At 36.2% G+C, this 16,150-nt stretch overlaps 1 protein-coding gene across 3 annotated transcripts in view; it reads left to right on the top strand.

Annotated features, from left to right (window-relative positions):
• ZNF385B (zinc finger protein 385B) overlaps positions 1 to 16,150 on the top strand; it is a 367,465-nt gene that overhangs the window by 20,225 nt on the left and 331,090 nt on the right. The gene's annotated exons all lie outside the window — the stretch shown is intronic.

Raw genomic sequence — 16,150 nt, 5'->3', positions numbered from 1 at the left:
CATCTTATTCTTCCAAATCTGTTGCCCATGAGTTTCCCTAACATTTGAAACTCAAACTGTAAGAATTGATTACCTTTTTGTCTGCTTCATGCCATGTAATCTCTTTCCTGGGGGCAATAAATACAGACAAGTCAGCAGACTGAATGAAGTTTTACAGAAATGCAAGGAAAACCTTAGTCCATGTCAGCATTTTGCAATCTATATTCTGAGGTATACCACTGTCCCTGGAGATGTCACTAGACTTTTTATGAAAAGGAAGAACTGATGCCTGTGGTCCCCTCTCTAGGAATTCACAAGTTGTATAAGGAAACTATTTAAATTTGTTTATCCCAGGACTTCATGAAGTATTTGACCAGAAAGCTTTTCTTTTTCATGGAATCCTCAGGAACAGTTTGTATGTACTTTGAGAAGTGCTAGTCTATGTGATAAATGTGGCCTTTATCAAAGCATTGGCAGAGATAAGAGGGTAGGTTTTAGAAATGTTAAAAGTTAGACTCAATAGGACTTGATGAATGATTGGTCCTGGGAGCTGAAGAAACAGGAGAAATCAATGAGAAAATATAGAAACTTCAAAATTGAAGGAACAAGTTTTGTATCATTCCTTATATATCGCAAAGTATTAGGCACCAGGGATTTGAAAAAGTATAAAACACAAAATGACAATACTGGACTTCTCCCTCTCTTAGATTATTGTGATGGCTTTCTAAATGATCTCCTGGCTTTCACTTGCTGCTGCTTCTAATCTCTACGCCACAAAGTGACCAAAGAAATCTTTCTAAAGTAAGATTGCTCTGATCATGGCATTGCTCTGATCAGAGAACTTCTGTGACTCAGTTTTGCACATAGACAACCCAAATTCCTTTGCATAGTGTTCAGAGGCCCTTGTTAAAATCTTTCTGAATATGGATTGAACTTAGAGTGAATAGTGCTTAGACATGACAGACTAGAGATATCATGAAGCTTCCAGTACTCTTGTTCGCTATTTTTTACTTGTAGATCTAGGCCTATAGATATTTATACATCTATCTATATATAGCTTTACATCCCAAAGAAGCATGTGCTTTCCTTCCTGAGGACTCTTCTTTTGGAAAAGGCAATGCACTAAGCATTTCCTCTGGCACTGCAGAGGGGACTGGGCCCTGTGAATTCTAATAGTGACACTGGTCGGGGGTGGGTGTAGGGGTAGGGGAGGTGTAGCAAAGGATGGTTACCACACTTGCCATGTAATCAGAAGTGAGGTCCTCCATGTGCATGAAGATTTTGGTATGAGGGGTAACAAAGACAAATCTATTGTACGAGCAGGATCTGCTATGAAGTTTTTCTTGTTTTGTACATACTGAAATACCAGTGTTGTTGTAATCGGTGGTTCATGGTGGGGCATAAGATTAGAAAAGATCAAAGTAATCTTTTGAATATATTGTCCAAGCTGTGGGGTTTTTTTTGGCACCTCCTATAGTTGATCGCAGAGAGAAATGTGCATCATGTTATTTGGAAAGAGGATTTAAAACAAGCACAGCTTTGGAAACTTGATTTGTGTAACTCAATAATTGCCACCTTGTTCACCTCTGTATTCACAGAGGGAAACATTTTTTTCTACCCTGGAACTTGAACAGGAAATATTGGAGATTTATATTTTTAAAGAATTAATCAGCTCTGGGTGTATTTAATATTTAAAATTTTAACTGCTTTTCGCTGTGGTACTGAAGTAGTATTAAAGTTGATAAAATTCTGATCAGAACACAAGAACTCTGAAAATGCACCTATTTTTTAGCTTATGAAATTATTGTAATGATAGAAGGTTAGTACCTTTCTTCTTTTAAAAACTGTAACCTAGTATCTGTACCTGACTGTGCTGTCTCAATATGTTAGATCTCAAGCTTTATTTTATAACTATAAAGATCTTTAAAAGAAGGAAAATAGCCTTGATATTTATTATAGCGTCTAAGTAAGATAGTGAGCTTTTTTTTTTTTTTCAATGCAAAGGCTCTTTGTTGTAAGGAATGAAAATATAAAATGCATAAACTTGAATACCCTCAAAATACCTTTTAGATGAAGCAGGGTATTTGGAGGAGGGAAAACCACCGTGAGTCAGCTGTCTCTTCAGGTTCTGCTCTCAGAACAGTTACTGACTTGTTTAGTGACCTTGGCCATCGTGGTCTAACTCCATTTTCATCTTCCCTCTTGACAAATGGAATTTCTTTCTATTAACCTGCTTTCCCTGAACATACTTTGGAAGATGCCGTATAAATACCAATTAACAGTAATATTTCCTATCTCAGGAGTGAACTTTTGTCTGAAATGAGGACACAATTCACTGATATTTTTTGACCTTGTAATCTGTATCAAAAAAATTAAAATCTAAGTATATTTTAAAGAAGTACTTTGGATAAATGACTGAAGATTCATTACCATATAAGGATTATATTCAATATAGATTCTTTTAAATATGAAAATGTGGCTTAGCAAGTTGGCAGCTTGAAAATCCTTGCTTTATTAGTTAGCAAATGGTTCTGGGTTTTATCATATTTATTGTCAATCTCAGCTTTTGGGTGCCTAGGAATTCAAAATTATATGCTCAGCTGACCCTTTAATTAGCTCTCATTCTGTCTTACATGATTTATAGTCTGGCAGTTCACATGTAAAAATGATATATGATTTAATGAAGTGGAAATGCAGAATAGGTTCCCACCTTCAATTGTTTAATGCCTTCCTCTGGCTGGTGACTGGAGCGCTGGGGGCAAACAAAACAGCAGTTCTGTCCCCTTGTTCATTTATTATTGCAAGGACAGAAAGGTCCAGTTTGCTATGATCTGTGATTGTTTGCAAATATGCATTTGTTTGTTAGAAAACTCAAGAGCATTGATTCAGGTATCTTGAAATAGTCTTAGAAGAAATATGAGAGAGACTATTGACTCAAATTCTCTTATTTTGCATTTTTATTTTATTGCTCTAAATGCAAATATTGCGGGAGAAGCAATGCAGCATTTAATTCACAGGGTTGTGCAGTGTACTAGCACCGTTGGTCCATTAAATCCAAACGTGTTGATGGAATACATTAGGTACCGATCCAGGCACTGAGTTACAACAGTGTCCAAAAGAGATGAAGCCCCCTCATGGGAGGACAGATAACAGATAAAAACTAACAGATTCACAGATAAATAAATGCATAAATATGATGATTTCTGACTTGTGCCACAGGGTGGGTGCATGAAGAACAACTTCAAACAAGATGCTCTCAGAGAGCATGCAGGGAGTGAAGGGTCACCTGGGAGTCACTTGGTGTTGGGGAAGGACAGACCCTCCAGCCAAGACGTACATGATGTGAAGTTTGCGATGCACAAGGGTCTGGAGGCAGCACTTCCTGAACAGAGGGCACAGAGAGCACAAGTCCAAGGAGGAGGGAGCTTGACATCATGAGGAACAGAAAAAGGAAAGTAGGGATGAGGAATACGAATATGGGCAGGGGAGGTGGAAGTTGAGAACTGAAGGGGGCAGATAGTGCAGAACCTTGAAGGCCACAGTAAGGAAGGGAGTGTGTTCCAGCAAGTGTCACATTCCAAAGACCTTTTCTGAGGTTCCCCCAGCAGCACCCCACAAGTACCGTGGAGCACCTGTTTAACTTACACGTACCCCTTGAGGTCTAGGCCCTACCTGAATAACATGGAGTATAGAGTTCTGAGGGCAAAACATAGATAAAAGTGTCCCATTAATTACCTCAAGGATTCTCAACAACTTTTCATTTTGAAAAATTACAAAAATACAGAAAAGTTGCAGAACCCCTCATGTAGAGTCACCAGTTAATAACAATTTGCCACCGTTGCTTTACCTCTTTTCTCTCAATATGTACACCTGATTTTTGTTTTGCTAAAGCATTTCCATGTTAGTTGCAGACGTCATGACTTTTCACTTTTAAATAGTTCAATATCTATCTGATCATGTCCAGGAAATTTAGCCGTGTAATACTTTTATCTACTATGTAGCTTATATTGAAAATTTCCAGATTGTTCCAGTCATGTCCTTTATAACTGATTTTTTGATGGTCATATTTCTTTTGTCTCCTAATTCAGAACAGTCCCCCACCACCTACCCCAGCTTTCTTTGTGGTTTTTTTTCTTTCCATTATGATATTGACATTTTTGAAGAGCATAAGCCAGTTCTACAGAATCTCTCTCAATCTGGATTTGTCTGACATTTCCTCGTGATTAGATTTAGGCTGAATATATTTGTCAGGATACCTCCATAGGTGTGTATTAGGTGGCTCATGGTGTTGGTTTGTCCTAATGTTGATGGCATTAAACTTGATCACTGGTAAAGTTGTATGTGCCAGATTTCCCCACTGTAAATAAATCTTTTCCCTTTGGCAATCAATAAATAATCTGTGGGGAGATACTTTGAGACTCAGTGAATATCTTGTTTCCTAATAGCCTTTCATCTAATGATATTAGCATCCACAGATGCATCTTTCCAGAACTGGTTACTACCATGGTGGTTGTGAAAAGAATGGCTTTCTATTTCTCATGTTCCTTCTATAGTCATTGGCTAACTTTTTTGTAAAGAAAAATTTCCCTCCTCCTACCTCTTTAAAAAATAATTATGTTATAATCCATTCCTGTCATTATACATTTTTGATGCTGTAGTTGTCCCAAATTTGACAGCGAGAGCTCCTTCAAGATGACATTTGCCATCAGTTTTTGAGCACTTCCTTTTTCTCCAGCATAGAAAGAGGTTTCAGGCTTACTTTTACTTTTCCCTCCCTCGACCAAGAATGAGTGATTTCTCCAAAATGTCCTGGTTTATTTTAGTAGAGAGTGGTATTTAGAAACCAGCATCTTGGAACTATATGTGTTTACTGCTATCAGGATATCATTGCTTTCAGAGTAGGGATGTCTTTGCTTCTAGAACCGTTCAGTGGATAGAGCTAGCAAATAAACGCACAATCATAAGTTCTTACTAACGCCTTTAATTCTAATCCAACATGACAGCATTTTTTTTTCTCCTTCCCCCTTTCTGTATCTGTTATCTCCTTCCTCTCACAGAGAAAATCCTGGTTCCCAATAACACCAATACATTAATATTTACTAATTTGTGGTTACAATAACCACACAGTCAGTGCAAATTTTAGAATTGCTACACCAGTCCCAGTACCAACAATTAACTCATTAAGTTCAAAATCACTCCATACTTGTTTTTGTCCTTGAAATATATTTCATTAAGGATGTAGAGTCATGTGCTATATTCAAAAATTACCTCCATTCTTTTTGTTTTTTCTTCTGTATGGTTATGTTGTCTGTTTGACGTACAATTAGGTTTATTTCTGTTTGAAATCAAATTTAGTTTCCTCCATCCTTTCTTGTTTAAATTTAACTAATTAATATGTAAAACATTAACATATACCTCCAAGTTTTAAAAACACCATTAGTTATCTTTAACTTTAAGCTCTAATGAGACAGCAGTGGATGTACTAACCATTAGCAAATAGGGCATGTTTATCAACATGGCATAATGGCTATCAGTGCACTTGTAGAACTTTAAAGGACCGTGCAAATAATAATTTTTCTTGTTTTGATTCTAGCATTAATACTTTCCCCTCTTAATTGTTAATCTTTTAACCTTATATCTGAGAATTTTATGCTGTTTTTAGCAGGATGCTGTGTATGTATGTGTTTTCACTTTTTTTTTTAGGTAAACATCTCCTAGAGAGCAGAGTTTTTCACGTGTACTACGTCTTATTTGTGAGGTCTGAAATAGTTCCAAATAAAAATAAAAGATCATTTTTATCTATATGATTTTCCTTTGTATTCTTCTGAAATAGTCAAAATATGGATACATTTGGGGAAACAAAAGACTGAAGAAATGAAAAGGGTAGGCAACTATTCAGTTGCATCTAAATAAATTAAAATTTCACAAAGTATCTGATATATATATATATATATATATATATATATATATATATATATACATACATACATACACACACACACACATATGTACACACACATATATATTTCATTGTGTCCAGGGTGGTATACTTTGAGAAATGTGAAATAATGGATTGTACAGACTTTAGAGAAGCTTTATAATAACTTTGAAAAACTTTTTATATAACATTGTTATTTTGGGCCCAAACCAGAGATATTTCAAAGAATAAAATATTTCTTGTTGACGGTAATGTCAGCAAAATCACTTCTGCTCTTGGCATGGTTCGTTTACTCATGTAACAAAAATTAATTGCAGTTATGTCTTGAATATTTTCTCTAAGCATATCTGTAATTCTTGAATGCTTTGATTGCTTGTGGAATGTGATGATTATCATAAAATGTATAGTTGAGAGTTTAGGCTAGCAATTTAAATGTGAGCCTGAAGAACACGTACACCCTGGCATCTTGCAGGGTGGCTTGGATTTGGATTAGCAGTCTTTCAGAAGTGGGGTGGTGGGTTGCTTGGTGTCTGGTTTTGTTTTTCTGATTCACTAGGCTAAGGTCTAGTAGGTAATAAAGGCAGGATGTCCTAGAATAATGCTCTTTCCTTTCCTAAAAACGGATCAATTTTTAAAAGCCCACAATGCTTCCTCTTACTTATCCAAATTTCCCATTTTTGAAAGGTGTATGTATATTAACATTTTAAAGATGCAAATATGGACCCTGGAAGGGTTAAGCTCCTTTCAGCCGTTTATACTGCAGTCTAATCTGTTTGCTTTCCTTCTAAATCCTAGAGGAGCTGCAGCAAGACTCCATTTTTAAAGGAAGAGGTGAACATTTTGTAGCACATAGAAAACTTCAAGGAACATCCTGGGATGGATGCCCGGTGAGCTGTGGAAGCGAGGGAGGAGGGAGCCAGCAGTGGAGGGCATTGGTAGGAGGAGGGAGATTCCTTTGTAAACATAGCACAAGGCCAGATTTTTTTTTCCCTATTTTTCAGTTTTGTACAGGGCCCTGATTATCCAGAATCCCTCCAGATACCAACTGGAGCTCATCTTCCTAATACTAACACAATTTAATTGCACTGAATATTCTGCCACTCTAAGACTTGTCTATGGAAAGAGGCAGAACATCAGACCCACTGTTAGATGCTGCTACGCTAAGGCAGTGTTGCCTAAATTGACGTGATGCACCACCCCCATCACCATTTCTTCATGCTTTATGACTGAGTTGTTTTTTTCTGTCAGAAGGGTTAATAATCTTCAAGATCCCAAATGACCGAATCAGAGAACTAGAAGGTACTCAGAGATTTTCTTTATCAGTCTCTTTAAATGAAGATCCCAAGAGACAGACATGCTTGGCACAGGAGTGGCAGAGCTTGGAACACAACACAGGTCTCCTCACTCCTGGCCCAGGGCTTGACCTCTTAGTCCACACACCTATGACTTTCTATCACTGAAATGACCTCTTTTTTTCTTTTGAAAGGAATATTTAAGCAAATTTCTGGGCTATGAAATCATTGGTATCTGCTTGCAAGGATGACTGCTTCTAGAAAATTAGAGATTACAGTTTCATTTTATGCAGATATAGTCAAGTATGTATAGGTCACTGATAGATTTAAAAAAAAAACATTATTTAGATAAGCCCACTTTTACCTATTTTTTTTTCAAGTGACCTAATCTAATAAATTTGGAACCCTTGGGACACATTCATGTAATTTTATTGGGTCTGCACTTTGCAATAAAATGCAAAGTAGCACTGTGATTAAGAGTGCGTGATGGGGTGCATACCCACTCACCATTTACTGGCTATGTGAATTGGGAGAGTTCCTATTTCTTTATTTGAAAAGCAAGGGTAACAATACATATCTCATGAAGTTATGTGAGGATTAGATTAGAAGATGCATAAAATCCAACATGGTGCCTGGCACTTTATAAATGCACAGTATCTGTTACCCTCTGCCACCACCACCATCATCATTGTTATCATTGTTGTTACTATTATTACTACTAATACTGCCTGGAAAGGAAGTCTGTATAGACTAGGTATCTTAAGTTCAGAATTCAAGTGTAATTTCTCTTGTTTTCTGTTTCATCATATTGTGGTATATTTATACATATTTTAACTGCATGAAAGTTAAAATGAGTTCACTTAATGTTTTCTCTTAACAGACTTTATTTTTTAGAGCAGTTTTAGGTTTACAGAAAAACTGAGAAAGTGCAGAGTTCTCTACATACCCTCTCCTACTCCTCAGTTTCTCCTGTTGTTAACATCACATTGGTGTGGTGCATTTGTTACAACTGATGAACCAGTATTTGTACATTACTATTAACTGAAGTCCATGTTTATATTAGAGTTCACTCTTTGTATTGTACTGTTCTATGGGTTTTGCCAAATGCTTACTGTTATCTATCATTACTGTCTTATACAGAATAGTTTCACTGCTATAAAAATCTCCTGTGCTCCACCAATTCATCTCTCCCTCTCCCTCTCCCTCCCCTTCACAACCACTGGAAGCCACTTATCTTTCACTGTCTCCATAGTTTTGCCTTTTCTAGAACGTCATACAGTTGGGAATCATATAGTATATGGCCTTTTCAGACTGCCTTTTTTCACTTAGCAATATGTATTTAAAATTCTTCCATGACTTTTTCTGGCTTGATAGCTCATTTCATTGCTGAATACTATTCCATTGGATGGATATGCCACATTTTCTTTACCCATTCACCAATTGAAAGACATCTTAGTTGCTTCCAGGTTTTGGCAATTATGAATAAAGCTGCAATAATCATTTGTGTGCAGGGCTTTGGGTGAACAGAAGTTTTCAACTTATTTGGGTAAATACCTAGGAGCAAAATTATTGGATCATATGGTAAGACTATGTTTAGCTCTCTGAGAAATTGCCTGTGTTTCAAAGTGGCTGTACCATTGTTTATTCCAATCAGCAATGGATGAGATTTCCTGCTGCTCCACATCCTCACCAGCATTTGGTGTCATCAGTGTTCCAGATTTAGGCCATTCCAATAGGTGTGTAGTGGTATCTTGTTTTATTTTCCTTGATGATATATGCTTTGGAGTATCATTTCATATGCTTATTTGCCATCTGTATATTTTCTTGGTGAGGTGTCTACTCAGATCTTTTGCCCTTTTTAAGCTGGATTGTTTCTTTTCTTATTGAGTATTGAGTTTTGAGAGAGTGTTTTTGCACATTTTAGATTCAAGTTCTTTATCAGATATGTGTTTTGCAAATATTTTCTCCCAGTCTGTGGCTTGCTTTTTCTTCTCTTAACAGTGTTTTCACAGAGCAGAAGTTTTCAATTTCAGTGAAGTTCTACTTATCAATTTTTTTCTTTCACAAATCATGCTTTTGGTGCTGCATCTAAAAACTTACTGCCAAATCCAAGATCACTGAGATTTTCTCCTGTTATTTTCTAGAATTTTCATAGTTTTGTGTTTTACAGTTATGTCTATAATCCATTTTGAGTTAATTTTTGTGAAAGGTTAGTATCTAGAGTTGTTTTTTTTTTTTTTTTTGCATGTGGATTTCCAGTTGTTAGTTCATTAAATTTCTCTCTAGTAAGTGAACTAACCTTAATCCTGAGAAATTTTTAAGAAGACATTTTAATCACTGAAGACCTGGGAGAATATTTAATTCCTTTTCAGTGAACAGAGTCTCTTTGCCTATCTGGAGAAGTATCATCAGGAACATAGAACTGTTTATCAGGGAAACATTTTGACTTTTGGTCTTTTATTACATTTTAGGATGATTTGGAAAGACTATGGAATGGTGCATATGATTTAGCACTGGTTGTATTTCTTAGCTAAGACTGGGTTATTCAGTAGAATGTTTCATATAGTTATTGTGCAAGCATTTCCACTGTTTTACCACTTCTATTTTTTTGAAAAATCTATCCTTTGAGTTACTGGTTTGGGGAAATTGTTGAAATGTTTAACTCCCTTCCTCTCTCCCTCCCTTCCTCCCTTTCTCCTTCCGTTCATTCCTTCCTTCCTTCCTCTCTGTCTCTGTCTCGCTCCTTCCCTTTCCTCCTCCCCACTGCTTCCTCTCTTTCTATCTTTCCTTTTAAATCACTGTACTTGGCTAACAAGTCGTAACATCTGTGGACATTATTGATCCTAGGAATAAAAACGTGAGACGATCACTGGGAAAAATTCCAGGCATAGAGCCCAGACAATTCATAAAACCCATATATTTCAAATCATGCAAATCTTTTGAAATATTTTCAGTTGCCAGTGGTTTGGTTACATAGGCCTATTTAAAGGAAAAGTTTTAAAGTTCTTCTTGAAGTGATTTGTATTTTTCAAGCTCTCAAACTTCATGAAAACCAAGAGCCATTTCTTCTGTGAATGTTTCCTTTTAGATTCTCTTGGTACATTTTTTTTTCAGCATTAATGGAGCCACTCACACTATGATGGTTTGCCTAATCTGGAAGCAAATTATCTGAAAGATAAAACTGAATAAAAGATTTGTTCTTTTAAAAATTTTACTTAAGCTGCAGAGCAGAAATGGGTTCATGTTGTACTTTTAAGAAAGAGTTTCCCAAAAGAAGGCCCTTATTCTTAAATGATATGTGATAGTGGTGGGCTCATGGTGAAATAATTAATAATCAATTTAATGAACAGTGTTTACATTTTGGTCCAGCTATTATTTATAGAATGTATTTTTACCACTTTTGTTCTTTTGTGGTTTCCCACATATTCCCATCTTAAGTTTGCTCTTTGTTTGAAAGTATCAATGTTACAAACAATAAGTAAATAGGCAGACCCAGCAGTTCCACAAGGATGTATACCTGTGTCCCCAAAACACAGGATGTTCATAGCAGCATCATTTATATTGGCCCCGACTGGAAAGTACTCAAGTGTCAATTTACAGTAGACTGGATAAATAAACTGTGATATATTCATATGAGAGAATAACATAGGTAAATGGAAATGAATGGTTAAAAACTACAAACAACAACATGGACAAAACTCACAAAAGAATAAACACTGTATAAATCTACTCTTAGGAAGCTTAAAGATAGGCAAATCTAACAGCTGTTAGTAAATTGAGGGCAGCTGAAAGCATTTATCAGTCTCTTATACTGTATTATTTTACCTCCTTAATTATATGTCTCTCTGTTAGATTTTAACATCATTAAAGGTAGGGTGAGTTTCCCATTTGTCTTGTCTACTATAGTTTTTAGAACATGGTAGGAACTTAATAAATATTGAATGGATGAAGGATTTGAATGTTTTGAATTGATACATAAACCAGAAGTCAACTAAATTTGTTTTTGAAGTATGCCTTATGAATTTTTAGCTTCAAATTTACCTTTCTTATTACATTATTTATAGATACAAAAGCAATTGATGTTTATTTTTAGTATATATTTTGTGGGTAAGTGTTAGGGAGTGAGAGGAGTCTAGGCAGAGATTTTATTCTGGATCATTTATAAAGCAGATTAAACAACAAAACAAAACCAATAGTTTATTTTAGATACAGACCGGTTGTTTGCATGGTGGAGAAATATTTTCCTACTGACTCCCTGTTTTAAGTAAGGGTGCTGCATATTTTAAAGGTACATCTCAAGAATATTTTTCTTTTCAGCAGAGCTCTCAATAGAACTCTTTGCTTCATAGAGATGGACGGGTCTGGGGAAAGTGATGTCTGAGTATTTTAACAGGAATGAAATCAGTCTTCGAGATAGTGCTGAAATGTCACCTTTTCGTTTTGGTTAACAAGCCTGTCTCCACATCCATCCCTGAAGAAAACCCAAGAGCACATCAAAGCCCTTGCTTGTTTCGTTGTTGTTTTATTTGTGGTTTCACAGAGTTGCATTAACAAATAGTGTGCTATCAGTCTTTGTGGAAACACTCTTTCCCTTCCTAATGCCTTTAGAAAAATTTCTCTTACTCATTTAAACATTGAACTCCATTCCTGTAAGACAGTTCCAAACTCTAAACTCTGTGATGTGTGAGGGTGGTACCTACCTTTTGGAGAGCTGTACTTTATACTTCAATTACTTCTTTATCTATCTATTCTCTTCTAATTTTAGACTCTCATTTCCAGGTCATGTGACTCACAGAGACAATGTAAAATTTAGAAAGGAACAACCCCCAAATTTAGTCTCACTGAAGCCTGCAGAGCTGAGGGAGGAGATGGCATCAGGATATTGACAACGAATTCTAGGATCCTGGGAGGAAGGGGATGGCAGTGAAAGAGCAGAAAGTTGGGCTGGCAGATGGTGAAAGCGGGAGTTAAGGAGGGGAGGGAGTACTGCCATCAACCACACTTCATCCCCCGCCTCCCTCACTTCCTTGAAAATGGCACCAAAACTCAAAGGCTCATGGGGAAGCAGGGCCCGACTATAGTGTAATGAAATGGCAAAAGGCAGAAAGGCTCATTTCAGAGTGGTTTGGTGAGTCATCTTGTGGGGACTTGTGCTTTAAAACATCGTTACTGCTTAACTGATAAAGCTATAGCTAACTGATCTGAGCTTCATGATAAACTCTCGGGTGATTTAGAAAAGAGGAAATGAGATGCTTTTTAAGCTTTCTTGATTATTTTAGAATAGTGGGGGTAGTTTATTTTGTTCATCTGTATTCTTTAGAAGGAAAAGAATTGTGTTTTTGTAATAACATATTTTAGGCTATTAAAAAAGTGCTTTAACTACAGCTTAAAACTTCCAAATCCTTATTTTTAGACCTTTAGATAGTAAATTTAAAATTTAATTCCTGTCACTTCAAAATTAAAAAGAGAGAGAGAGAAAAAAATGAATAGATAGCTATCAGAGACTGGACTGGCTTTGCTTTTGTAAATGGAGGATTAGGATTTGTCTGTTCTATAAAGGGCACACAGCATTTAGATTAGACATAATCTGATTGTATTGCAATACAAAGGCCATTCAAGTCAGCTCAGTGTCCAGTCTGTAAACACCATATGACCACTGATTGGTCCAGGGAATAGTATTAACAGAAAGATAATGATGAGTTTTAATCCAGATTCCCTAAAGCACAACAATTGTGGCTTCAAATGAGTTTCCTTTCAGATGTTAGGCGTAAACTTGTTTTTTAAACTCATACAAAGAGTATGCCTATTTAACTTTACTTTTATTTGATTAGGTAGTCTTCTTGTCCCCAGTTTCTTTTAGAATATAATATAGATGTTTGACATTTATTTAAAATTAGACTGACTATATAATTTATTGTCCAGAGCAGGACTGTCTGGAGAGTGGAAGTGAGTGTTATTAATAGTTCCCCAGGGAAAAGTCATACACCAGGAATCTTCTGGGTAAACCAGCATGGATGACTACCCTATTTAAAAGTCATATTTTTAACTTTTATTTTTGTCCTCCAATAAAATTATGAAATAACAATTAAAATAATAAAGAACCAAATGTCCTTTCCAAGTGTGATTCAAATGGTTCTTTAGAAGTGAAAACAGAAACAAAAACAAGAGCAGTAACAATAACAAAAAGCAACACATGGGTCTCTGGTCATGAATTATATTTCCTTCTCACCTTGTGATCCCCAAATATATTGTTAGTTTAGCAAGCATGTATTTCGCATTTATTCTCTGTATGTTTGTGCTTCACTAATATCATTATCCCTATTACATCTACTGTATAGAGAATGTTAGGCTGTTCTGTGTGGGATATTATAAGGAATGGAAAGTGCAGAAGACTAACAACTTGATAAATATTAAGGATTTAATTTTGTAGTCAACATTTGTTGGTTGACTCCCAAGTATCCCATCTCTTCCAAATACAGTGCTCCACATTTCCTAACCATGAAGTTTAGATATCACAGACCTCTTTTTCATCTCCAAAAGGGCCCTGATTGGCTTAAATTGTGTTTTCCATGCCCTTAGCCACATTATTTTTTTTTAAGTGGTGGTCACATGGTCCAGACATGTACTAATAGACTAGATACTGGCATTTTAATTGAGCTACTGGGGAAACAGACTCTGACTTTCCTACTGGAAGTAATTGAAGCTATAGCTTTAGGAGGTGCTACAGATCATCTGAAGATCAGATCAAGCCATAGGGTGAATACAACACCCTAAAGTACAGATAGAAACATCGTGTTGGTGACTTTTTTCAGCTGCTTGATCAAGCCAAACTCTGTCCCTGGAGTTTTTGGCTACATGAAGCAATAACTTTTCTTGCTTTTTAAAAAGTAACACTTGCTGCAATTATCTTTATTAATAGCTTTTATTGCTCAAGATTTTGAGTTGGAATTTCACTTACTTGTGACCAAAGACTTACTAATTAATACTAGATTTTTAAATAATTGCAAACTACTTAATTTGCAAATATTTAAGGACCATCACTTGAGGAATGGCATGCTATTTCTATGATTGGTATAGGAAGGGCTTCGAGTCTGGGTATTAGATTAGGGAGGTAGAGGCAGGATGAAGAGTAAAAATAAATGTAAGAAAAACTGTCCAGGTCAGGATGCTTCTGTACAAAGAGAAACAATGGGAATAAAGAGAAAGAAGTGTTAAGAAAAATGTTGCAAACACATTTGATAGTGAACCAAATTCTGACAAAAAGCTAAGTAGTTAAAAATGAACTCAGCTGTGTGTGTCCTTGGGTGGCCTGGATGAGATAGCTAGATCTAAAAGGAAATTTGCCTGGTCATAGCAAGTATCCTCATCTTTTTATCTATAATTAAAATTCACCTGTTTGTGAGACTTGCACTGCAGCTGTGTGGTAGGGAATAGCAATTGTATTCCGCATTTTATGGTAACTGAAGAATTTGATTTGTGGGGACAAGATCCAGGCAGAAGAATGGGTCTCCCTCTCATTACCTCACTTGTTTATCTCTCTCATGGAATCAAGGTTAGTAAATTGGAATACTTCTTTGGCTCGGACTTCATGACCGGTGCAAAGTTATATTTTGACTCATGAATTTTGAGCTCTTGAACACTAGATTATTTTTATTGCTTTTTTTTCCCTTCCCAAATAGAGAGAACCCATCTGTACAGGAAATTTTCCATATACAGGCTAGAACCTGCTTTTTTCTCTCACACAACTTCCGACGTTATATAACCACTAACAGAACTTTTAAAACTTCTGGCCCTTTTTCCCAGAAAATTTTTTACCAAAGGTCCAAGGCTGGTATCCTGCTTTATACATAATGGGTGGCGTGCTCCTATAAGTCTACAATTCCTGTTTTGATATGTTCATTTTTGTGTGCAAGAGAATAATTCTGTAGAATGGAAAATGTATTCCAATGACCTAAATTTTTGGGTTTAATGATTTGGCATCTTTGGCCTTTCACTTCAGGGCCTTTCACTCTGTTCTATCTTTACAGCCATGAGGTACTCACATGCCAGCTTCAGCTACAGATTAAAGTTCAAAAGTCTAGGGAAATTAGGTTCAGTATGTAGAAAAGACCTTCAGAACACAAATACCCTTCTTGGCTTAAGAACGGTACCTTCCCTAAGTGCAGGACTCCACCAAACTCTCTTGATCATCAAGGTCTGTGTTGCTGCTGCTAATCAGAATTAGACTGAGTCCGACAGAATATTATGGTTTCCATCATTATTATCTTTATGCTATTTTGGATCTATGAAGTACTTTACCAAGTATAATTTGTTTTACATGTTAGTCTGTTGCCTTTATTGACAAAGCTAGTTTTGAGTCAAGTGACATACTAAGCTCTGTTAATTTAATAACTATAAACTGTGGAATGGCCTCATACTTGGAAAATACTTGGTTAACAGGAGTGACAGGCATCCTCTTAGAAGAGGAGACATAAGAAATGTGGAGGAGAGAGACAAAAGCCTGTCAGCCCACCCTTTCCCACTGTCCTTCATGAATCTCTGTGCTCAGTAGACTTTTATTTAACTCACTACCTCAGTATGATATGTATTTTAGAAGTCTATTATGTAGGAAATTTTCTTTCACGGAAACCCAGAACATTAATTACGGAATAAGAATTTTACAGGTTTCTTTGGAAGTGATCATTTTCCTCAAATAGTGGAACTTAATATGTGTGTTGCTATTTCTTTTCTATAGGAAACCTTGTATTATTCAGCAGAGCACGGTGAATTTTAAGCTTGTGGTATCAGTCATGAATTATCTCAGCTTCATCCCTTTGGACATGATACAGGCACTTTTTTTTCCCCTGGCAGCCTGTTCTGTCACTCCAGTCATATTAATGAATTATGAACTATACCATTTTATTAGGATAGTAAGAATTAAGAGATGTTTTCCTTGGGGACT

This window comes from Camelus ferus, chromosome 5 (assembly GCF_009834535.1).
Source record: "Camelus ferus isolate YT-003-E chromosome 5, BCGSAC_Cfer_1.0, whole genome shotgun sequence".
NCBI lineage: Eukaryota > Metazoa > Chordata > Mammalia > Artiodactyla > Camelidae > Camelus > Camelus ferus.
This window is presented reverse-complemented; position numbering and strand designations above follow the sequence as displayed.